Here is a 25,641-nt window from a genome sequence, read left to right on the forward strand (position 1 = left end):
AAAATTCGCAAAGGTGTGACGCAAGTATTTAGATCTAGTCACATTGCATGATAGCCAAGAAGATTAGATTTTATAACAGTATATTTGTTATCTTTTTTTTTTTTTACGGCGGGCATTAGCCATTTTTGGACTTTCGGCGCTACTAAGGCCAGAAGCGGTGGTCATTTTATTATGGAGGCACCTAATACAGGGTGATCAGCGAATAAGTCTTGATTTCAAAATTAAATATCTCTACAACAAAGATCGATAGAATTATGCGGTAAACTGCACGTTTATTAGCAAAACTGTAAAAATGGTATACAAAAGTTTAGAAAATTTAGTTACGAAAATCGTCAACAAAGGGCGCTGTATCGCAATGACCTATCAACAGCCTTTAACCTTTTCCAGTGGGCTACAGGCGCCAATTTCGAACGTATTATGGTCACTTAGTTTAAATGAAAGGAACAGAAAAACAAATCAACAAGGTCTTGCATTTCCTAATCCATATTAAGGAGTAAATTTTAAATCTCCATAGTTTACAGAAATTTCTTGAGACACGTTGAAAGTGATCAGTACGACAGTTGGCTAGTGAAAAGAGGCTAGCGTAGAAAGTAAAATAATGTATTCCATTAAAAAAATTTTTTTTTTTTTTTTTTTTTTTCTGGAATTTTACCGATTAGAACACAGTCTTACGGCAACACGTCGCAGTTTTCAAAACCGATTCAATGTTCCAGTTGGACCCGATGCGAAAACTATTCTCATGCTCTTCGCGAAATTCGAACGGACTGGCAGCGTGGCTGATGATCGAAAGGGAAATGTTGGGCCTAGGCAAACTGTAGTCACTCTTGAAAATGCAGCCAAAGTTTCTGGAATTGTTCAGTAAAATTCGATGAAAAGCATCCGACGGATTGCATCAGAGACAGATTTAAAGTACACAAGCACAAAAAAAAAAAAAAAAAAAAAAAAAAAAAAAAAAATAAAAAAAAATTAAAAAATAGCCTACGGATGTTTCCATACAAAATCATGAAGGTGTGTCATGATTTTGTTAGGTCATGAAGTCATCATGAAAGGTGTGCAACAAAGGGTTGACTTTCCGAATCAGATTCTAACAATGATCGACAACGACAGATTTGATGTGAGCTACATCTGGTTCACAGATGAGGCACATTTTCATTTGAATGAAATTGTTAATAAACTAATCTGATCACCCTGTAGGTGGCCATCGTTACCTCCACCGTGCTTAGACCTAACTTACTAACTAACCTTTTATATCCATGCCTTCCCTGGTATTCGAATCCAGGCCCTGTAGCACTATACCGTCTTTATACCGACTAAGCTTTCCCAACCACTGTACCATCTGAGCGGCTCCAAAGGCTAAAGTAATTAAGAACCACTAAACCAGTACACGAAAGAAGAAACTATATATAGCATACGGCGCGTAACGAGGTCGCAGTTAACGCTATCATTCAGGTACTATTGTCGATCTGATGAAATGCCGTCCCTTTGTGTTAGAGAACATGAAAATTACAACGCTTATTGTTACCAACAATTCGGTTAATATGATCAAATTATTATAGAATAAATTTCTTAAAACTGAAGGAAAGTCGTCAGATAAGGTCAAAAGCTGATTATAAAAATTGCCAAATGACATGAAAATGTTAGTAAGTAAGGGTTTAACTCGCAAATAGCTGAATTTGAAATTTTGACAACCATTTAAAATTAGCGTTTAGGCAAAATAGGCCTAGTTTGTCATGGATTTCGAATAACTTTGTTGTTTGTAACTTTTGTTGTTTGGTTTCTAAGTTAATATTTGTTCGGCGTGTTATTGTATCTTAATCACAAGAGTTACCTATTGTAAACTAGGATACTGTTTTCGAAGAAGACTACAGTCCTGAGATGAAAGGAAATTTATATACTGTAATCTTAATCAGAACTCTAATTTAGTTCTAAAACACTGCAGCATAAATCCAATTTCCTATATTCTTTACTTGACATTAGTAATACTAAAATTGTACATGTTTTAGCCTACCGTTTCAGTTTTCTAAAGAATTAAAAAAAAAGAGAGAAAAAAAAAAAAAAAAAAAAAGGTCAAGGGCTTCTTAAAATATGTAAAGTGAAGATTGCCAGAGAATTTATCATAAGGCAAATTCAATTAACAAAATTATTATTATAAGGGAAATTCAGTTAACAATAAATTTCCTGATTTCATCAAAACCAGAAATTTACACCAGAAAGGGGCCGTAAAACTATTCAGTCACCAGAAGGAATTACCTCCCTTTTTAAATGATCAAGGGTTGCTAAGAATTGGAAGTAGGCTGCTTAACACTGTTTAAATATGACCAAAGACTGTCATCATATTGACGGTCAAGGGTAGGTTAACTAATTTAATTATAAAGTATTTTCATAAAAGGTTCCTTCATACTAGTCTTTAAACACTACTTTATATCATGCTGCAGAAATATTGGAATTTAAATGATGGGAATGTATGCAAGAAAATTTTACATAATTGTGTTCAATGTTTCAGAGCAAACCCAAAATTATGCTCTTTAAAATTGCCAGATTTGCCGAAGGAAAGATCATTAAATACGAAATCCAAATTTCGTATTTAATGCTACAGGTTTAGATCTTTACGGTTCATTCTTTATAGAAAATAAGAATCAGCGGAAGAGATACGCCGGCGGAAATTTATGTTGCTCTTTTCGTATGCCTTGAAACCAAGGCATACGAAAAGTGAATTGTTTCTGAATAAAAGAATTTCTGCTCCTATGGGAGGGGGCAAATTTTGGTGGCTTATGAGAAGCCGGATCAATCCTTTAAATACTATTTCAAATGCATTATAGTTGATTCGAAAATGACATATGAGTCATTCTTGATAATCATGATTCATATTAAATGCATTTTAAAATTTTCGGCGGATATATATGACTTAAACATTTAGACCTCTGGTCGTTTTTCAGTGACTTCTATTCCCGAACCTATACTTATTGACATTCAAACCAATAAGTTAAATTTGTGACCATAGATTTTGAAAATGAAACAAACCTCTTAGAAATTCTGGAGTACCAATTATTTGAGTAATTTACAACCGCGAAAAAAATGGTACTTTGAAAAACAAAACATAAAACTTGGTGACAAGATTGAGTATAGAAGTGAGAAGTATAAGGCCACATAATAAAAATCTATGTTGGAAAGGATCGAATGATTAGATGTCAAAGCTAAAAATGGCATCATTAAGAGGTCTCTTTCTAAATTGGGAATTTTACTTATTGCAATTAGTCCAAAAGTAACAATGGTATTATATGCTTACTTTGAAATGTATCATATTTTTCTGATTTAGTTCATTCGTATTAGTTCAGAGATAGTATTTTTTATATTTCTATTTTCCGCATTGCAATCCTGCTTAAATTTAACACTAAAAAATGTGAATATTTTCAATACCGCAAGGTCGGGAGGCATCTTCGAACACAATTCGGTTAATATGATCAAATTATTATAGAATAAATTTCTTTTAAACTGAAGGAAAGTGTCAAAAGCTGATTATAAAAGTTACCAAATGACATGAAAATGTTAGTAAGTAAGGGTTTAAGTCGCAAATAGCTTAATTTGAAATTTTGACAACCGTTTAAAATTAGCGTTTAGGCAAAATAGGCTTAGTTTGTCATGGATTTCGAATAACTTTGTTGTTTGATTCTAAGTTAATATTTGTTCGGCGTGTTATTGTATCTTAATCACAAGAGTTACCTATTGTAAACTAGGATACTGTTTTCGAAGAAGACTACAGTCCTGAGATGAAAAGGAAATTTATATACTGTAATCTTAATCAGAACTCTAATTTAGTTCTTAAAACACTGCAGCATAAATCCAATTTCCTAATTTACTTGTGAAAGTGTATTCCGAATTCTCACTTGGCGTAAAAAATAAACTTTAATTCTATGAATAAATAATACTATATGATCACGTTATATTATGACTGCCAATATGGCATAACAAAAGGAATGACATCATATGACAGTCATATGTAGCACCGTCATATGGTATAATTTAAAAAAAAAAAATAAAGAAAATATATTTTTAATTCTTTAATTGTACTGCTGTGACAGGGAGAAAACTGTCAGTTGTTTGAAAGAACTTGTGAAAAGGGAACGCCATCTGAAGTGGGTAAATCCCGCAATTTCTAGAATTATAAATGTTATGTTAATAAAGTAGAAAAATTCATAGAGCGGTCCATCAACATTAATTACTATCTACAGTCTTACCATGTATTTGGGAGCAAATAGAGCTTTTGTTTCTTTTTTAATATAAAAATTTGATTGGAGAACGGTATGCAACATCATGAAGTATAATAAATTTGTGTTCTAATATTAAATAAAAAAACCATATTGTTAAGGAAGTCATTTTCTCTTGAACACGTACTTTAAATTTTTGATGATTATTGAAGAAAGAATTCTGCAGTCTATCGAAATGCCGTCTCGCTAACATCGTGAGTCAGCTAATATTTTAAAATTCTTTAAATATTGGCATGTCTTATCTTTTCACACAAAAATCGGACGTCACTCGTAAAAATAATGAATTATAGAAGTAGTAGTAGAGCCATCCAAGTATGTTGTTCTTTTCAGGTTATTTAAAATTAAACCTTCAGTTATTTACATATTTTTAATTCTTTCATTGGATTAATAATGCGAAACAGATAAAAGGAGCACAGTATATGCTTTTTAAGAGCCTATTTTATATATCGACCGTGTCCACAAAACCTTTTACATGTTCTTTATTTTGGCATCGTTGGTTTCAGACTGCTAGTGACAAAAATGACGTAATTAATGAATGTCTAAATTGAATGAAGAAATGACGAAGACATACATAGCTTGGCATTTTTAATTCAAAACAATTATTGAAACTACGAAATTTAACTTATGGCTCCGGTTCCTAAACTTCTGTATTCCCTACATGGCTTCGGATTCTAAACTTATATTTAGAAAAATATTTTACTCATTACAAAAATAAAAAGTATGACACCCATATTACAAAAATGGACCGAGATAATTAATTTCAGTGGTTTGGATACTTGATTTACAACTCGCTTTGAGGGGTCGGTTAATAAATGAATTAGACTAAGTCCAGGTTCATTTTCCCCTTTAAATGCCATTTAATGATATTCTTTTGTGAGTTAATTGTGTGACATATAATTTTGTTATAACTGTTATGTCGAAAGAATTTTTCCGCTTGCAATTTGTAAGTTTTCAAACGCTAAAAATTCATTATTTTTCCCGAAGTTTTATTATTTTAGAATCATAATCTGACAATCTCTATTATTAAATAATGAGGAATATATATGTATGGTATATTTTTTTCTCGCACTGTAGATTCATTAGGTTATTTGGAAGCAGGTGACGTAAAAAATGAACAATGCCCTCTCCGGGATTCGAACCTGAACCGCTCAAATACGCCCCGAGAATGTTACCGTTACACGACAAAGGTATGTTGGAAGAACAGAGAAAATGCCTTATGGCATTGTGAAAAATCTGCAGCCATCAAATTTTGAATACACGGTCTTTCACATGAACATATGCACCTCGAAGACCAAATTTTGAATTTCGAACTTTATTTATTTTATAATTTGTGCAAATTTATTAAATTCTTGATTAACAAATTTAAAAGCAATGTGTTGCCACTGCTCAAAATAATCTTCCGGGAGTCAGTATATGGCCATTCATTCAAGTGGAAGACACTTATCTTTTAAATTTAATTAACAAACTCGTTTATTTAAAAACATTTTGTTACAACTTCCTGAAATGTTTATCACTTTTACCCTCAGTGTATTGTCATTCGGCAAAGAATAAAATATTGAACTTTTAAATTTAATCTTACTATTAGTGATTAACAAATTAAGCGATTAAAAAGCAATATTCCCAATTCTTATTAATATTATTTTTAATTTTATAATCTGATTGATTTAAATAAACATGCATTTGATTCATGATATATCTAATTAATAAGTTTTCTGTATGTCATTTATAAAAGATTTGGCTAACGCTGTAAGATACGTAATTGATACAGAAGACAAAATTTTTTAAAACTTTTATTAAATAACTAACTTTTATTAATAAATTAATTAATTATTTTATTAAATAACTTTTATTAAAAGAATATCATTAAATGGCATTTAATGTTATTTAATTTATTGCTTTTCTCCTTTTCTGAAGATAAATCCTTCTTCGAGATGTTATGTTGTAACTTGAAACCTCTAGATACAATAATAACCTTGCCTAACTGAAAGCGAACTAATAACTTGTTCAGAAAAATCTTCGGTACTTATTATGTTTAGTAAGACCAGACTATCCTGTATTTTATTATATTATCGTTAAGCTCCTTTCTTGATTTTACTGATGTTCATTGAGAAAATTGCATCAGGTTTTGTTGCATAGTTAGAGAGAATAATAGTAATTTTGCTACAGAAATAACAAATACGATGGTTGCTAAAGAACGACTTTTGTATCCCCTAGCATCAAATTTTCTGCCCGCCCCCCTAAAAAAGCCATCGATGCTTGTCTTAACATCAGTTCCAATATATACTGAAAATAACAAATAAGACAAAAAATAATAGATAAACATAGAGTCTAGAAAAATCTGAAAGAAAGAAATAAACTGATATTTTTGAATACTCTGTATTTTATTGTTAAACAATAAGATGTCTTTATGCACTGAGAATGGTTAGGTTAGGTTAGGTTATTAAATTACGGCAAAGCCTCGAGGGCTATCTGCCTAAGAGGAGGGATGCCTTTGTGGAGGACTTTCTAAGGGAAACTGGCTCGTATACACGTTACACATGAGGAAGACCACGAAAACACCCATGCAGGCAGCCCGTTCGCGAGATTCGAAACTACCAGTGCTCAGCGACTTTACCGCTCGGCCGCTGGTGGGCCCTATGCACTGAGAATGAAATTCTTTGAAACCATTTCATTTATTAAAGTCCTTTTCCCAGCATAAAGGAAGTATTTTATTAAAGAAATTATACAAGAAACTGTATGCAATGATAATTACAGCTTGTTGAATAATTTACATTGCATCTGAAGTCTAAAGTAATTGAACTGGAGCTATTGATGAAATTAGTGTTAAAACAAGCAATACATTTCTCTTAAAAACATTAAATATTGTTATGAAATTTCACTATTCGGCCCATTAAAATCATTATAATTTTTCTTCCCTTCCGTAATAATTATTTCAGGTGGCTGGCCTCGTTAGCACCAGCGATAGAAAAAATTCCTTAAACTAGATATATTGCTCATTTTTAATAATATGCAAATAATGTTATGAATTGGCTGTTTGCTAATTGAAGCTGTCCGTATTTTGCTGGAACATGAATTCTGTAAAATTTTCCAAATGAACTCTTTGAAACTTTGTATTGATCTATAGTTTTCACTACAATCTTCAAGCAAGCAAATGCTCGGAAATCTTTTTCTAAGCTGATATTTTATTTTTAGTAATGTGAAAATGCAAACATTTCGGTCTTCAGTTTGCATACGGTGCCCGAACACAATGTTTTGTGAAATATTGGTTAATATGGTGAATATGGTGAAATATGTGGACTATGTTTGGTATATCAAGAATACCCTATGCCGGCATGATCGATATAAGCTGCCGTGCCGATGGGTCTGGGCTCGAAACTCGGAGAAGTCTTGGATATTTGCAAATGTTAGATGTGTTATTTAGTATTTAGTCCTTGATTTTTCAAGGTCTTGGCGGCATAAGGCACTCAAAAAACACGTCAAACCGAAAGATCTTTCGAGTGGTTTGGTCAGAGATCTTTGGAACCTTCCGTGAGGAATACTCCCTGAAAAGATGTACGGAGCTTAGCTAAGTTGTTTTGTCACCTATAAACCTGCTATCAGATCTGATAGCTATTCTGAGCTTCGGAGCGAAATAAAAATTTTCGAAAATCTTCATTCCCGGGATAAGATATCTAATTATTTGTCTTATAAAAAGACCAGTTGTTTGGCAAAAGCCTAAGTGAGACAGAAATGCGAGCGGAACATTTTTCTTCTCGTTGTTCGTTTGTTTCTGAAGCTCGTGATGCCTTTTTGTTTCGTCCTTGAGATGTAGATCGAGCAATCGATTTTCGTTTTGTTTGTATAAGTTTTATTTGTATTGAAAGTAATGCTTTGTGACGACTATTACAAATTCACTTTCAAAAAGCCAAGAAAATGCGCGTGATGCAGTAGCACGCATGTTAATGCATGAAAAATTAAATGTTTTACGCATTGCTGAACGATAAGACACTTTAAAATATTTTAATATGGACAGTGGCAACAATTTTCTCTTAAATAGCCGAGTTTGTTTATTAAATTCGAGAAAAATTAATATAATTGCGTTTTGCTAGTAGCAACACCCTTTTATTATATCACTGAATTTTCTGAATTAATTGAATATTCAGTGAATCACTGAATTCAATTTGAAACACATATATCTTATGCTTTGGAGAGTGCCAACGCAAAGCTTTTAAATGAGTTTTTATTCAAAAGTTCGTTAATTTAATGTGAAATATATGTATATAAAGAGTGCGGATCCCATGGGATGATTTTTGAGAAATATCATGTAGACCTTTCTCTTATTTTGAAGGTCTAGTGTGGGAAGTTTCATGAAGATCGGAATTAAACTGTAGATTTGTATAAAGGACAAACAAATAAACATTCATTTATTTATATATATAGATTAAAACTGTATGGTATAATATGGTAGGGATTTCTCAGAGCAGATTACACGCAGTGTGGAATAATATCAAATACATTATCAGATTTCGATGATAATTGATAGTTACGATGCTCTAGAATTATAAGACCGGATATGATTTTCTCATAGCCGATGTTATGGATATTGTCAACTTTATTACCTTTTATTCTATATAACTAAAAGTGTTCATATAATTTACATGTTTTGTAAATATTTCAGTTTTAGTTCTATACAGATAATTAAATTAGTACCAAATATGTTTAAAGTCATAGTAAAAGGGATTACAAGCATTACAAAATCTCCAATGATTCACAATTTTTGTTTGTATACTGATAAAGATAGATAAATTGAGTTTCAAGTTTTTACATTATAATAACTGAAAAGCAATTAAGAAAAATTTGTCTATAATTGAATGATATAATATATTATAAACCATCATTCGTCTTTAAAATATCATCATTCGTCATATCATCTTAAAAAAGGTAACATTTAGCCTCAATTACATTCCTCGAAAATGAGTAGAAGGTTCCTATTATATGCCCTTACATCTGTAATTATCAAAATCGTTAGAATCAGTTGTGCGGAATTTTGTATTTAAAAAATTTTATTCCTTATTAAAAGGATACTATTAAGGAATATTATGTGATATAATGACGATTTCATGAAGAAATTTCTGCATTTGAGATGCATCAAAATAAAAATATCTGAAAATATAGTGTACATTGGAGTAAAATATTTTTTGTATCTTTCTTTGATTATTCCTAAATATATGTAAATTGGTAATTATTACGTTGTGTAAAAGTGTAGTAGTCTTTAAAAATATTTCGTTCATAAAAAATACATAGGCAAATGAATCAATGAAAACTGACGGTCATGAAAGAAACTCCTAGTATAAGAAATTATGAAATAGACTGTAATTGAGTTTGTTAGTGAATTAGATAGAAACTGAATTAAGTTTCAAATAAATGTGCTAACCTTATGAGCTAGAAATAAAAGTACTATATTAACAAATCCAAATTTCAAGAGCTAAAATGGTAACCAATGTTTAAAGCCCTTGAATGCCAGGGTATTTTACCTCTGATTCGATACTGAAACGTTGACCTTAGGAACTGTTTTTACATGAAACGTAAGTAATTATTAGTTTGTCTTGAATGTTATTCGCGAAAGCAGAATTAGGATAGGAAAAAAACATTAAGAAAAGAAAAGCATAGTCAGGGCATTTAAAGTGTACAAATAATGATATGAATATTATAAATTAGAAAAAAATGAAAAATTAAAAGATGTTAAACATTAAAAATAATAGGAAAGATTTTTGTTGTGAGTGCATGAAACAGTGAATATGGTTTTAAACTTTCAAGTAATAGCTGCGACTTTATTCTAAAAATTTGGAATAAGTCATAAGCCGGCTTAACTGAGGTAACTGAGGATCGAGACTAAATATTACTAATATCGAAGAGTGTAAAACATGCATAAATAATATTAAAAATTAAAAGGAAATATCTGAATATACATGAAACTATAAAGATTCAAAATGTGAAGAAAGGTAATAATAGTACCTAAATGAAGTCAAATAATATAAATAATAATGGTAAGACTATTTTTAAATGAGAAACTGCACAACACGTAAATTAAAACGGAACTATAAAATATAGACTAAGTAAGGACTATTCACTGAAATGAATAAAAATTAACAGCCATAAATTTAAATGCTTAAATTAAAATTCTTGGTAGGTTTAGGGAAGTCAAACATGCGAAAACAAATTATGTAGAATTAAGTGAAATGGTGAAATAAGTAAAATCAAAGCGAGCGTTATTACGATCGAAAATTATAGTTAACGAATTAAAAATTATAATAAAAAATTCTCAGGGTACACAAAAAAATTGTAGATATTTGGAATATAAAAGTAATTAAATAAAGTTAATGTATATGGTCAGAAAATAAGAAATAAGTTACAAGTTAGAGTATATTGAAAATTACGAACTTTAAATGTCAGAAAGGAGTTAAAAATTAATCTAATTAATATTATATTAATCTAATTAATATTAATATAATTAAAAATTACATCTGATTAAATAATAGGAAAAATAAAAAGAGTTTATTTGAATAATTACGCTCGTAAATTATAAGAATTCAGTTAAAATTAAGAGTATGTTGAAAATTTCGAAAATTAATGTGTTACAAAACAAGCTAAATATTAGAGTAAGTTAAAAGTTAAGGTTAAAATGCATGAGAAAACCCCTATTCGAGTAATTGCACTCCTAAAATATAACAAATGAGTTAAGAGCTACAAAAGTATGAAGATATCTTAAGGAAAGAGAATGCGTATTGTTGTGAACTGAATATATAAGAAATAAGTTAAAATTAGGAGTTCATAGGAAACTGCAAAGCATAAAATGTACGATAATAATTAAAAATTTACATCTAACATAAAGGAAATTTCATGCGAATCTATAATTAAATTTGGGCATAAGAGGTGTTAAGGGTACATATGAATAAACAAGAAAAATCTTAAATTACGAAAAATCCTAAAATAAAGGTAATTAACGCCAGAAAATCTATAAAAGATAATCTGTTATCAAATCGTCATGTTTATCTCAGTCCTTTCCCTTATCAGGTAGCTGGCTTCCTGTCCTCCTGTGGGCTTGCTCCGCGCTCTGCCTCCTGGCCGTGAACCCCCCGTTACATACTTCTCATAGTCCAAGCAATGTCTTGATATGTATATGACAGTATTGTTTCTCTTCTGGCTACCCTTTAAAGCAATGCATTACTCTTTCCTCTTATTTTAGTACACTTATTTTCAAAGTATTATCGGTATCGACGTTTTATATTGTTCATTCCATTTCATTCTTTGTAAATTGAAATTACTAACCTAAGAGTTCCATTTCTTATGTTAAGAAAACTTTCACCGCAATATTATTTAATATCGAAAGTAAGTTCTTTTACAAGAAGTATCAACTTCGCCCATATCTGTTACTTGAGAAAATTACACGATATTTGATGTCTTCTGATGGAAAAGACCCAATTTACCACGTCATATTTTTCCATATACCATATTTCATATTTAATTTTGCTTTCAGGAAATTTCTGCTGAGTCACTGAAGTAAGCGTACATTACTCACTTTTTTAAGACTACTAAACCGGGATAAAATTTATTAAACTAAATATAAATATATCTTTTCGAAACGTACCTCGTTATTTTGCTTGTCATATATTTGTATTTTATACCCTCATTATTTTACATGATATTACTCATTCTTTCGTTGTTAAAGTTTCCTATAAAAAGACAGTTTAAAGAGTTTTCAAACACATTAACTTCTTCCATCTTCCGAAATGGAGGTTTTACGAGACAGTTTACTTTTTCTCTTGGCTTTGGCGCTGGCAGTTGTGACCATCCTTCAGGCTGAGCCTATGCCAAAACCAGAAGACGAAAATGTTTTAACCTATTTGGGAGAAACGCTGGGCTGAATTCTATACTTCTCTTGATAAGTATGTGATGTTTGTTTGTAATTATGTAACATAATTTTGTTAAAAAACTAATTTTTAATTTCATTTAGCATTCTGAATTTAAAGATTTTTACATTAATTTTTGTGTTAAAAAATCGATACTTTAGGAAGTAAATTTAAACGTTTAATAGCATTAGAAATTATAGTTTAAAAATTAGAAAGAAAAAGGAAATTTTAATTACAGAGGAATTCGAAAGAGAGAGGAAATTTTAATTACAGAGTCAGCGCTACTGGAATTAATTTAGGAATTTAGTAAAAAGTACATATTTTCATTCTTCGGTTCATATGAAATTTTAAGAGAAAGTAAAAGGTAACATATAATTTTACTCGTAAATTGAAATTTTCAGTATCAGTAATAAAAAATGAAGGAGAAAATTGCAAATAAAGGTCCATTGCTTTTAGTATATAATTAGCTTATGAATTTGACTAAAACTTATTTTCATATTTTATGCTATATATAAGCCTAACGCTTTTTGGTTCATGCAGAAGTTTTAGGTCAGAGTAAAATATAGTATGCCTTCTCTTCGGTTTTATTAAAAAAATAATAGAAAATTCTTTTAGTTACGTGTGACTTCAAATTTGATTCCATTCCTTTTTTATTATTAAATATTGTCAATTTCAATTAGAAGTTAGAGTAAATGATTTTACTTACATTTACATATCTGTATTTATTTATATCGTTGTCTTTCAGTCTTTTTCTCTTTCTCTCTCTCTCTGTATTTGTATTTACAAAATGTAACAGAATCGTTGGCCACAGTTTTAAGGGCTGATAAAACATGGGAAAGGAACCGCTTTAGTAAGACAAATCGAAACAAAATTAGTTCAAAGAATATGCAGACTGGAAAGATATTTTAATCACAGGTATTTTCAAGAAATAATATTTGATATTTATAATAATTTTTCAAATGAACGAACACCAACTGCAATACATATCATATACTATATGATGAAGTTATTGTGTACACTTTGGAAGATCCGCAGCATAATATTTACTTCTGCAGCTACGACTCTAATTAAAGTAAAAAGGTCTTCAGAAAAGCCAATTTAATCTTTTTGATGAGATTCGTCGTCCTTTTGATGGCCGTACTGCAGTTCCTTGTCATTTATTTATGCAGCTCTTGTGAACCTGAAAGCCTCTTTCTTGTAAGTATCCATGATCGGCTGAAAAGAATTTTCTTTTTTTTTATATTCGTCATACTTATAGTGTTTTTGCATATAAATTTTTAATTCTACCTTATATTGTTAATTGTCACTTTTGAAACGTTCTAACCTCTTTATGAAGCGCTCTATATATATGAATTTTTTTGGCATTGTTTTTAACTCGAAATGTTGTGCATTAATGAATAACTTTTGTAGTTACAGATGATAATTGGCAATATGGATTTAAGACGCTAAGTATTATGCTACTAAGCAGTAGCATATATTCTATAAATTAAGTTTGTAATTCCTTGATACTGTAGCCATAATTGAATTAAATTTGAATGTAATAAGAATGCATTTCTACTTAACCTCCTACCTCCATCAAGATTTACACAATTAATCGATTGACACTCAAGACATCTGCGTATTAACAAGCCAATGTTAGCATTCGTACTTATCGAGACGATGAAATTGAGATCTTCACTCTACCAATTTTTATAACTACGGAGGAAATGACTGCCTTCGCCAGTTTTATTTAAATAATTGTATTAGTTATAGGAATATTTATTATTCCTGTAGGGTTCTGGCATATTTCTTCAGGCCGAACAGTGGTCGAGCGGTAAAATCGCTGAACACTGATAATTCGATCTGCTATCAGATTATTCTGGGCAAAGGCTGGCTGCATTAGAGTTTCTCACGTATGACGAAAATACGAGCCAGTTTCACTCAGAAAGTACTTTGCCTAGACATCTCTTCCCTTACGCAGATAACCCTTGCATGTTCTGCTGCAAACTCTAATATCGAAAATCTAGGAAGTTTTTCACTTTGTAAGCACTTTCGAGACTAATGTATAGTTCATACTTGTTTCGCTAAGAAAAATTAGCTATAAATTAGATTAAACTCTTATCTAACAAACCACTATTTAGGGCGACTTTGCAGCTTAACAAAATTTGTTTTAAAGCACCCAAAAACCAAAAGAAAAAGAAAATGTAACTTCAAACCCTTTAATTTTGATTACTGTTTACGGTTACATAAAAATAAAATAAACTACTTAGATACAAAAGTTATGCACAAGGAGAAGTGTGTAATAATATTTATAACAACAGCGAATTATGAATCTAGTAAATTCTTCACATCCTAAAGAAATTTGTTTCTAAATTTTAGCTCCCTCTCACCATTAGAACATTAAATATAACTGATTAGCCGAAGTAAAAAGTGATCCATAAATTGTTGTCTGAAACTATCGATAAATCGATCCACAACGCTAGGAAGTAGAAGCGACTTATTAATTATAACTATGCTATAGATGCAAGATTTAGAAATGTGGGGAGAAAAGACTCTTTTATACTCAATAATAATATAGGAGTATGTATTAATTATAAATCAGAATAAGTTATTCCCAGTGAGTATTTGAATATTGGACGGCCTTTTTTTTTTCCTAATTTTTTCTCATTATGCACAACTTGAGATAATTCTCTATTTCATTTAATGTGCTACATGAAATTGTTTTAAACAATGAAACTACTTTAATGAATATTTTTTTTCGATTTTAATTGTTTTCCAATGGTAGTTTTTTGTTTATATTTTTACAACTATTTGTAGCGAACTGCATGGTTTAAAATCTTACCCATTAATGGACTGTAAATTAAAAAAACAAGAATGTGCATAAATTTTCTTTCTTTCTTTCTATCGAAAGTGACAGTCAACTGAGTCAAGTTACTCATTTTTTATATTCTTGTAACGAGCGTAAGTATATTTACCATAACTGGAATATTTAACTAAATTTGATACAGAAGCTATGAATTTTTGGGAGATTATTTCTATCATAATTCTTTTTTCCTTTTTATGTTTGTTCTTCCATTCACAGGAGAAGTTTTGAAAGGTAAGACAGTTACTTAGAAGTTACAAGAATAATTTTTTAATAAATAAAATAGAACTTACTTTTTATTTCCTTGTATGAAGTAAAGGAAGTATTGTAATCTCGAAAGATTTCGAGTATCATATTTCAATGATAATATCCATTTTGACCTTTCTTGAATCCATTTGAGCGATGTTTTTGCGTGACATCTGTAGGTACGGGCATAATAAAGACTATTTTTTGCAAAATGGATTCAGAAAACATTTTTCGTGACGTCTGTACTTACGTACGTATGTATCCCAGCATAACTCAAAAACGAACAGCCACAGAAAGTTGAAAGGTTGTACCTGGGACTGCTTAACATGTAGTTGTACACCTCCCATTTTGGTTGCAATCGGTCGCACCATATATATATATATATATATATATATGTATATCTATAAATATACATACATTCAGTCTATTACACGCCTCGGTGAGCTCTTTTTTTATTCTTATATATTGGGAAATCGAGTATTTTTAGCTTTAAAAGTTATTGAATTATGTTGTTCTTATGTTGCGGTTAAGGTTTTTATACCTTTAGTTAATCTACATGCAATAGTTGTAGAATTATCAGCAATTTATCAGCAAAGTCGTTTAAGTGCTACTAAGCCTAACGTAGCAGCCATTAGTTTAGTTAATTCAGTTTCTGCACCTTCAGTGGCTTTTTGCCGAGTAGAACTGAAAGTAAATTTTCAGTTTTGTGCACCGAAAAATATGCCTTCTTGGAGGCTTTCCCGAAATGCTTCGCTTTTCGGCCAGCGTGCTTGTTATTGCATAGAACTCTAATTTTAATTGTAAAAACATTTTAACTGTATTTGATGTTTTATGTTTTTTTTTGTATTTTACACTTTTTAAGGAAGATGTTTTGAGATTTTATTAATTTTTCCCTTTGTCAGAAAGTGAGAACTGAATTAATTAAATGAGAAATATATCTCTAATTAAATTCGAGGAAATAAGTTTAAATGAAATACAAAAAATGTGCCTAATTTAATACGCCGTACAAGGAAGTCATGTGGTGTCCACATCAGATTTTTTATCCAAGTAAAAAAATATTCATCAGTACTGAAGTTTCATTTAATCCTAAATATTATTTTAAGTCTTAACCTTATTTAAGAGTTTCCTAAGTAAATTTGTATTGTAATAAAATATTTTTATGTTTTAGAGGATTTTGATCTTTTTATAATTTTTTTCAATAGGTATTTAAAATTAAAAATTTAATAAAAGCTTAGGTAAGAGAATTAAAGTGTAATTTTAATGTTATTTTGGTTTTTTAGAAAATTAGGTTTAATTATGTAATCTTTCCAAAGTTTCATTTTTTTTATACTTCTGAAGTTATGCATGAATTTATTGAGCAAAAATTAAATAACTTTAATTTAAAATTTTCAAAATAATGCAGTAAAGTATGTAGCAAAATTATGTAAAGGTCAACAAAATTAATCAACCTTCTAATATTAGATTGCTTTTGATAAAGATATTTAAATAAACTATTAAGCTGATTGTGAGACTTAGTTCATATATCAAAATCACCTCTGGCTTCATATAAAAAATTTAGCAGTTACGAATAAATTTAGTTTTCTCTACCTATCAATGCGGAAATTTAAATGTCTAAAAATTTGCATTAGATAATAGTTTTGATCCTTATCAAAGTAAAGTTATTTATTTTTTTATCAGTAAATTTAATAATTATTTTTTTTTCAGGGATTTTGATATGGAAGGACGTTAGATCATTCGTCATTTAGATGTGTAAAATTCTTCCGAAGACATCAATAAATATCTAAAGCTACAGAATTTTTTTATGAAAATATATAGAACATTTTCCATTTTAGAAGTATGCAAGAATAAAATATTTTGAAATTTGTGCATATAAATGTTTAATGCTACTAGATATCACAACTTATGGATTCATAATTATTGAATCTCTATAATTCTGGTTTGTTACACCGTAATCAAGTATATGTTAAAATTTTTGTAATTTTTCGTTAGTCACAATTTTCTTTTTAAATTACTCTCACTTAATACCTATCTTTTCTCTAAGCCAAGAGGGTGTTAGCCCGAATAGTCTGTTAGTCTCAAAAAGAGATTTGGCAGTGTATCGCTTTAAATATATGAATCACTTTTTAAATTATTGCCATGAAATATTATCGATGTGTATTACTTTTAAAGAAATTAAATAGCGAAAAATCGGCATGAATGCTTACACGTTCACACTATGAAAGAAAGATGGTACCTAGGGACATGAAATTTTGAATAACATAGTTCTCCACACGAACATATACACTTGGAAGCCCGAATTTTGCATATTGAATTTTATATTTCATATTTTGTAAATGAATTTTTAACGAATGTAAGGATTTGAAAACAAGTAATGGCAACACTGAAAAAAAATATTGTTATCTCTAGCGCTAGAGAATGTCTTTCAGAAATTCTAAAGATATACTGATTTTAAATCTTTTGTGATTTTGCTGTTCAACTGAATTTTATGTAAATGAACGTGATGTTTAATTAATAAATTTGACACACAAAACGTTAATACTAAAAATAAAAAGAATAGAAAAGTGTATGCAAACGTTTAACACTTTATAGGAAATTCTAAACTTATGCTGCTTTTAAAAGTTTTATAATTTTGTTGTTAAACTATATATGGTGTAAGTACTAAGAAAATGAAATTTTTATGGTAAAGCTAAAATCCCCCCCCCCCAAAAAAAAATGGGTTAACAGAAGTGTGTGCAACAACAGATTGGTAGATTGCGAGCCGTCGAGAGTTAAGAAAAACCAGAACACATCCTTTAAGGAAACCATTAAAATTTGAGCCCTGTTAGATTATTTTTTCAAATACTTCTTTCTTACCACTCCTAAAATAATGCAAAATTTTAAGAAATGTGCGACTGTTAATGCTAGTTATCAGTATAATTTCATGAACTCTCTAAAACTTTTGCTTTTTAATTTAGAATTAAAGAAGAATGTTCCAATAAAGGACACTTGTGAATGCGGATATTTTAATGTTAAATTGAGATGCTATTTAATTGTGTCAGACTTTTTAATCGAAACAACAGTGAATGATTAAAGTGCAAAGCTAAAAAAATATTAGTATCATAAGAACGTATTTGTTTGTATTAGAAACATTTACACTGATGCATCCTATTTGCAGGTTTTCCTCTCCAAATGAATAATTGGTTAATTAGCATTTGCTATTAGGTCGTTAACTGCAATTTTCACTATAACGCTATTTAAAAAGGAAATTATGGAATTAGTCTGCGCATTTCTAGACTTATTTGCGATTTTAGAATTTTTTGAATTTTTTTTACTCTTTACTTTTCAAGTACTCCAAGCCTCTATTTTTAATGATTATCAGTCACAGATACTTAATATCACGTATACAAGACTGTACAATACATTCCTTTGTTACAAAATAAATGCCATCGATATTAAAGTTCACAAAAGCCTCAATGCTCAGTCTGCTCTCAGAGTTCATTTACGCTGGATTCATGATGAACTCTGTAATCCTATCTTCTTAAAATGCCATTTGACCCATATTTATGCAGCTATTAATCAGTTTAAACACAGTAATTAATAACTGGAATTAATTCGATATATACATATAAATTTGGATTATTCCCTGTCTTCCCAAGAAATTTAACTGAAATATTATATACATTATGTTTTAGTTTAGAAGCTGCAATGCAAAGTTTGCTTATAATGAAAAAGGACAATATAATTCTAAGAACATTTAAGACATTTAATTTATCATAATCATCACACATAAGAAAGTAATGAGATCATTTTCACTAAGTATGAAATATTATTTTCTCATTTAACGGCTGTATTTTTACTTTCAAATAGAAGAAGATATAGAAAAGCTATGATATCAGTTGATAATTAGGGTAAAGCATTTAAAGAACTAAGAAAAGACGCAGTCATCTGGAATTTTCTAAGGTGATCTTACATTATTCTCGTTACAAATGGGTTGCATTATTGATACCAGTTTAAATAAAATTTTAAAATAATTACTTTAGAGTTGGGAATTTATACCATAGATTGAAGTCAAATTATTAGAAAATTCCATAGGAAAAAACACAAACAAAACAAACGATTCCACGACAAACGTCTTTCCAAGGCAAACAAAAAAGGTAAAACGCAATTTAGAACAGCAAATGTCATATTTTTCAACAAAATTTTAGCATCTGAATATGGGATTTATGGAACAAGATGACAGAAGAGACGATTTTATTTAAAGATTGATCTTGGATAATTGCTGTGTATATTCTGCATAGTACTTGGCGTTTGTTGTTTCCATGCTTGTGAACTTAGGTGCTATTTATTCACTATACCATTTCAGATAATATAGCCTTAAATAATAATTCCATATTTATTTGAATAACTCAACTTTCCTACTGCTTAAAAGCATTTCCTCGATTTCAAAATCTGTAATTCACGCCCTAAACAACCTGCAATCAATACACTCGGTTTCTGGTTAGACAAGAAACATTAAATCACCATGAAAGTCTTAGAATATAGAAGTTTACATAAATGTTTATAACGAGAACCAGTCTGGCATTTTATTGTAAACTGATTATTACTCTGAACGATAAAAAATTAAAGAAAACATTAATTTCATTCGCATGAGCGTAATGAATATTTATTCTCCGAAGATCTCAAATCTATCACATTCACCAACGTAAACGATCGATAAATATATTTTTGAGATAACGTAGTCCAAAAATCAATATAAAAAGCGTCTGAAAATTCACTTGAATGCATCGATATTAAAGAGAGAATACTTTTAAGTATCTATAAGGTTGCTGAGAGCACTCTTTTTAAAATGGTTTTAAAATAACAGGCATCACAAATTCATAAATTTCCGGAAAACGTTTCAAAATTTATCTACCAAAATAAACATACTTATAGAATTTTAGCTGTTGTTCATAAGTTTTTTTATAGTTTTAGTTGCATTATTTATAAGTGAAGATAATTTTCTACTGTGAGGATATATGATTATGAAATGCATTGGAAAAAGCGAAAGCTAGTAATTATTTTATGTACTTGACTAGGAATAAAATATTATAGGTAAGGCAATTATTTAAAAAACCTCCGAGAATATGGCGAAGTATATGTATAAGTTATTTTGATTATGACATACGAATATATGTTTTTTCATTAGAAATGATAGTAGTACCTCCCAAATTAGTAATGAAACATTCAATACGATCTTTAAGATTTAATTAAGAGACTCCTGAAAGTCTGCAGAAAGATAGGGAAACATGACATTTTTTCATATATTCCCATGGTACGTAATAAAAAATTAAAATATGATCCAAATTTATCAATGCAACAAAAGGTAAAATATTATCTTTTTAACGGTTTGTTTTAAAAGCATTAAAGAGTTATTGTGTACTAATTCATAGTGCATAATGAATCTATGAATTTAATATTTGTGTTCAAATACTTAATGTATTCAATAAATTATTACTCAAATGCTATTTTCTCTTGAATGTGCTAAGTTCCTGGAAAAGCTAGCGAAAAAATTTATACAGTTAAACAGCGGGCGATTTTCTTTCTCAGGGTACTACGCTTTTCGGATCATAGGTCGGCGGACAGCTGCGGCTGTCGCCCTTTAACTTTCCAAACGATACATGTATTTTGCTCATGAGATGCAAGAGAATTTCGGCTTCGTCTGAAGTGGAAAATTTTTTCGATTTGTTTAATACTATCGTGTACACAGCTGTGACTGAATTACGGTAAAAACATTTCTTAAAGTTTTGCGCAAGAACACGGCATGTTACTTCTAAAAGAAAGTCAGATGTTTCTTCGAAAATTAGTGGTAAATTATTGGAGGGAGTTTAAGAAAAGTATTTGAATGGGTGGATATTAATTTATACCTAATTTGAGCCAATACTAGATTATTTAGAGGCCAATTTAGAGGCGGTCCTCACTTTAGAGAAACCGAGGTTTTAAAACTTGTTGTATGAGTGGTAGGGGAGATACGTTGATACATTGATACAGATGTATTTATACAGGGATTCTACTGTATTCGCAGTACTGCCCTGTAAACCTGAAGGAAATCCACAATGGGCATGCATGGTGTTAAAAAGTTCCTGGATGAATCCCATGGAGGGAGAGGGAGGAAAAAAAAGAAAAATATCTCAAGTAAGTCCCTTGAAAACTGGCGAGGGAGTAGAAAATAAAGTCCAGAAGCCGTAGGGGAGATTTTTTTCATCTTATTGAAAATTACTAAAAAGGGGGAGGAGAGAAATAAGGTTTTGACAGCTCCCCGACGTATACCTGGGGCCGGCCGCGTTCTGCGAGTCCAGATTTTCTGGAGAAAACGAATTTGATCGTCGTGTTTCTTCACAGCCGTGTATTTCACGCATGAAAAGTCGCATCAGAATAATTAAAGAATGACAATATTCCTGTAGCCGACAAGATGAACTCTTTTCTCTTCCCTAGAAAAGGTCATACTAGCCGTAGAGAATTTTTGCTTGAAATTACGGGTTTTTGTTTGGCAATTCCGGCTTCTAAAACATATTTTTGAAGCACGATTCAGGGTATCAGCCATGACTCTCACTTGCTATCCAGAAACTGGTGTATTCTACTCAACACGTCGTTCTCAGAATTTTACAGAGTAGCTGCCGTGCCGGACTAGCTGGCCGACTATTTCTTTTAAGTAGTACTGAATGTAAATTAGAAATCTTATGGATCAACGTAGTGGTAAATTCAGCAGAAAGTTTTCAGCGAATCTCAAGAAATTACAGGGCGAGTGGGTTAGAATATCACGGCGTCCTGAGATAGTTTGGAGTTCTTCATGACTTTGCTGTGCCGATTCTAGCCAGAGTTTTGAGGACAAGAACTTGAATGGTGTTTACTTGCACTTCGGCTGTTGTTGTAGGTAAAAACAAAATGGACTGGTATTCTCCCCACTATGAGTTAGTTTTCGTTTATATTTTAATACTATAATTTATTATTTTGAGTGAGGATAGTTTTAATTTTCCTGATTTTAATTGGTCTGAAAATAATTCCATATGTTTGTGGTTAATGTAAAAATTGGGAGTGTTTAAATATTGTCTAAACTTGGGAAGATAGGACTGTTTTAAAACGAAGAATGTGAGTGACATAATGAGTTAAATATGCCTGTTGAAATGATTAATAAATAAATAGGATAAGGTATTTAGTAGTATAAAATGTTCAGAAGAAAAATTTGTCTTTAAAAATTTGAAATAGGATTGATTATATTTAAGAGAAAACATTGTAAGAACCTGGATCCAGTTATACCTGGATCCAGATATCTAAGCTTACATTAACGGAGAACTAAGACCTATTGTTGCGTGCGCACGGGTTGACTGAATACACAAGTTCGATAATAAGTTAATAAAATTTATTCTTATCAAAAGAAATATATCAGAACTCTGGAATTTTCCTCAGACATATTCGTACAACTATTCACAATATCACACAGTATAATCAGTAGTTATACAGTAGTAGCAAGCAGATGGTCTCTCTTCGGCCTAAAATAGTTTTTAACTGGCTGCGCGAGATATGTTTAGTACCTTTTGCTTCTCGAGTTTTCTGGAAACCAAGAAGAATGGAATTACGGTTACGGAAGTCAATTTCAATACAGATTACCTAGATATCCATTTACTCAATGTTAAATGCACGTGTCTCTATATTCTTACTTTTACGGCATAGCTTTCGTGCCCCATTGCACATCAGTTTTAACTATACTAATTCTACTAAAATTACCTATCTCAATACAAATTTCGTAACACTATGTTTTAATTGTAAATGTTTGTTTTTGTTTATTTTAATAATGGGCCATCATGTCTTCCATGAGATTTAGGTAAAACATGGATCTTTTAAAACCAACCTGGGTAACTAATTGTGGTGTAGTTGTGGAATTTATCATTTACGTACATTTGAATTATACGATTTATTATTTTATTGGAACTGGTGACTGAATTTTTACTTTCGCTGATTCTCCTTCCCTGGTATTTTGAGATGTTTTGTATTTGTAGTTCAATGAAAGGCGTTTAAGGCTATCTCTAGAGTTTAAGAATTATTGTATTGAGATTTAAGTATTTTCAGAAATGTCAGAATATCGCATTATTTTAAAGAGAGATACGGTTTTTAGGATTTGAAAATGAATTGTATCATTTGTTATGGAAAGTGGATATTTTTGATTTTACCAAGGCTATTATTTCAGTCTAGAATTTGAAGTAAACAATTGAGCTTTGAAGTATTATAATTTACTTTATAAAGATGATGATTTATGTAATTTTTTTTTTCAATCACCAGTTTTTAAATTTCAGAGACTATGCGAGCTTATTTTAATACAGTTGTCTAAGCACCAGTAGTTATTTAACAGTAAGGTTCAAATTAAAAGTTTTCAAAACTTCTTAAAATTATTTTTTTATCTACATAACAGAAGTAATGTTGGAATCAAAGAGAAAGATTTTACATGACAATGATTCTTATTCTCATAGTACTTTAAATCAACACATGCTTGAATTATGAAATTAAGAGATGTTTCTTATGAAATACAAATAAATTAGCATAAATCTTTTCTGAAGTTCTGTAGTAATATAAAACAATGATCGTAATAACTTAAGGAATGACTAAAATTCACAGAAAATGGACTAAATGTCCGCAACCTACCTGTGAATACACCAGTGTCAAAGAAAACTAATCTCCAGATCCGGTAGAACACTCATGCAAATTTCGTTTGTTTTCACATTTTCTTGTTTAGACCAGTAAGTGTTGTTAAAGCTTATAAGGTTATTTTCTCTCTGCCTTCAGAATGCCTTCGTGTTGTAATTAGAAGCACACTCGTCGCGTATTCGAGAGGTCTAGGGTTCAAATCTCGGCAAGAAAGCTGCTAATGTTTTACGCCACCAGTATTATAAACCTAATGACAGTGGCGCCCAAACTAATAGGTGATGGACGATAATTTGTCACCACCAGGACTTGGTAACTTGATTCCCCAATTCCCAGAGAAGCATACTCGACGCGTATTCCAGAAGTTAAGGGTTCGAGTCCTGGCGAGGGCATTGTACATTTTTGTCGTCTCCAGTGTTAGAAAAAACCTAGTGACTCTACAAGCTGAATCCAGAGATAACACAGCAAAACATTTTCCAAGAGTCTGAATGGTTATTGACAATACATTTCTTAAAAACATTTTCTAAATACAAGATGACATTACAGTTATGCCCAAATTAATTCAGTGCAAATATCGAAAATTCTTCCTAATTTTGCTAATCTTTTCCGAATTAAAATTAATAATTTTTATTTAGTAATTTACATTTTATTTAATTTTAATCATTATTTGCTTACTGTTTTTTATTTAGTTATTTTTTCATTTATCTTGATGGCTTTCAAAGATAGCCATCCTTCCTAATTTTAGAAATTAAGAATTGAACAGCAATATGAGCAGAATTACCAGCGTTATTTTTCTACAGCATTCTGCCTATTTTGAGGCATCTTCGGAATTAATTATTTATTTTCAGAATTTTTTAACGTTCTTTGATCAAACATAAAAATTAAGCAATATATACAATGATCTCACTCTTGGTAGAAAACTGGAAACCAAGCTGTATGTATATTTACCTCAGATGTATAAAGACATAATAAAATGTAACGATTGTCTGAAAAGATGACAGTGTTGTATTTTTTAATACCGTTTAGCCATTCAATAATCAAATATGCTCATTTTCGTTAGGTATGTTCCAGCTGCGCAGCATCACTTTTTAAAACTACATATGTCAAACTGACAGGAGAAAAGCATTTCACTTTGCAAATACAATGGGACAGAACCAAAGACTGACAGGACAAAAACGTAGTCTCATTTACAAATATAAAGGACAACAGCAATGCTTGGATATATAAAACTAGATACTTTGGTAGCTAAATTGTATTCATCTCTATTTCACGATCGCTCAGCATACGAAACCCGCTACAGGTAAGAAATTCTTGAGTTGTTTGTTCAGCTAGAGAAAGTGTTTTCTAAAAAATTGGAATTGTATTTTGTTAAAATAGTTTTGTTTTTTTATTTATTTGCATTATTTACACGAAAGAACTGCATAAAGCTATGTGCTGTCTATAAATATCACACTGTAAAAGTCGGTTTAACAGTTCTTACAACTGAGTGTGCTTGATCATAGATAAAGAAATAAATGAAAAAGAAATTTATAGAAAATGCCATAATTGCGCGATAACGATTTCACAACTGCTTTTGATAATCAGTTCGTAGTCGTGACTGGTAACAGCGCAAATGGCATTTGGACGCTAAGTAATTTGAGTGATATTTGCGTTCGATATTTTCGTTGATTTGTTTCTGCTAAGTAAAAAATTTTCTTAGGAGAAACAGATCACTCCTTTTCTTTCAGACGGTTTGCCTACATAATGG

At 30.5% G+C, this 25,641-nt stretch overlaps 1 protein-coding gene and 1 long non-coding RNA gene across 2 annotated transcripts in view; one reads left to right on the plus strand and one right to left on the minus strand.

Annotated features, from left to right (window-relative positions):
* Positions 1 to 25,641, minus strand: part of LOC146998471 (uncharacterized) — a 51,088-nt gene that overhangs the window by 18,028 nt on the left and 7,419 nt on the right. The gene's annotated exons all lie outside the window — the stretch shown is intronic.
* Positions 11,973 to 17,106, plus strand: LOC118185916 (uncharacterized). The gene is made up of 2 exons (XR_004757684.2): positions 11,973 to 12,190; positions 16,947 to 17,106. It is a non-coding gene; the product is annotated as an uncharacterized LOC118185916 (long non-coding RNA).

The sequence above is a fragment of the Stegodyphus dumicola genome, chromosome 2, assembly GCF_044657685.1.
Source record: "Stegodyphus dumicola isolate Sdum_Otavi_A_Nest chromosome 2, ASM4465768v1".
NCBI lineage: Eukaryota > Metazoa > Arthropoda > Arachnida > Araneae > Eresidae > Stegodyphus > Stegodyphus dumicola.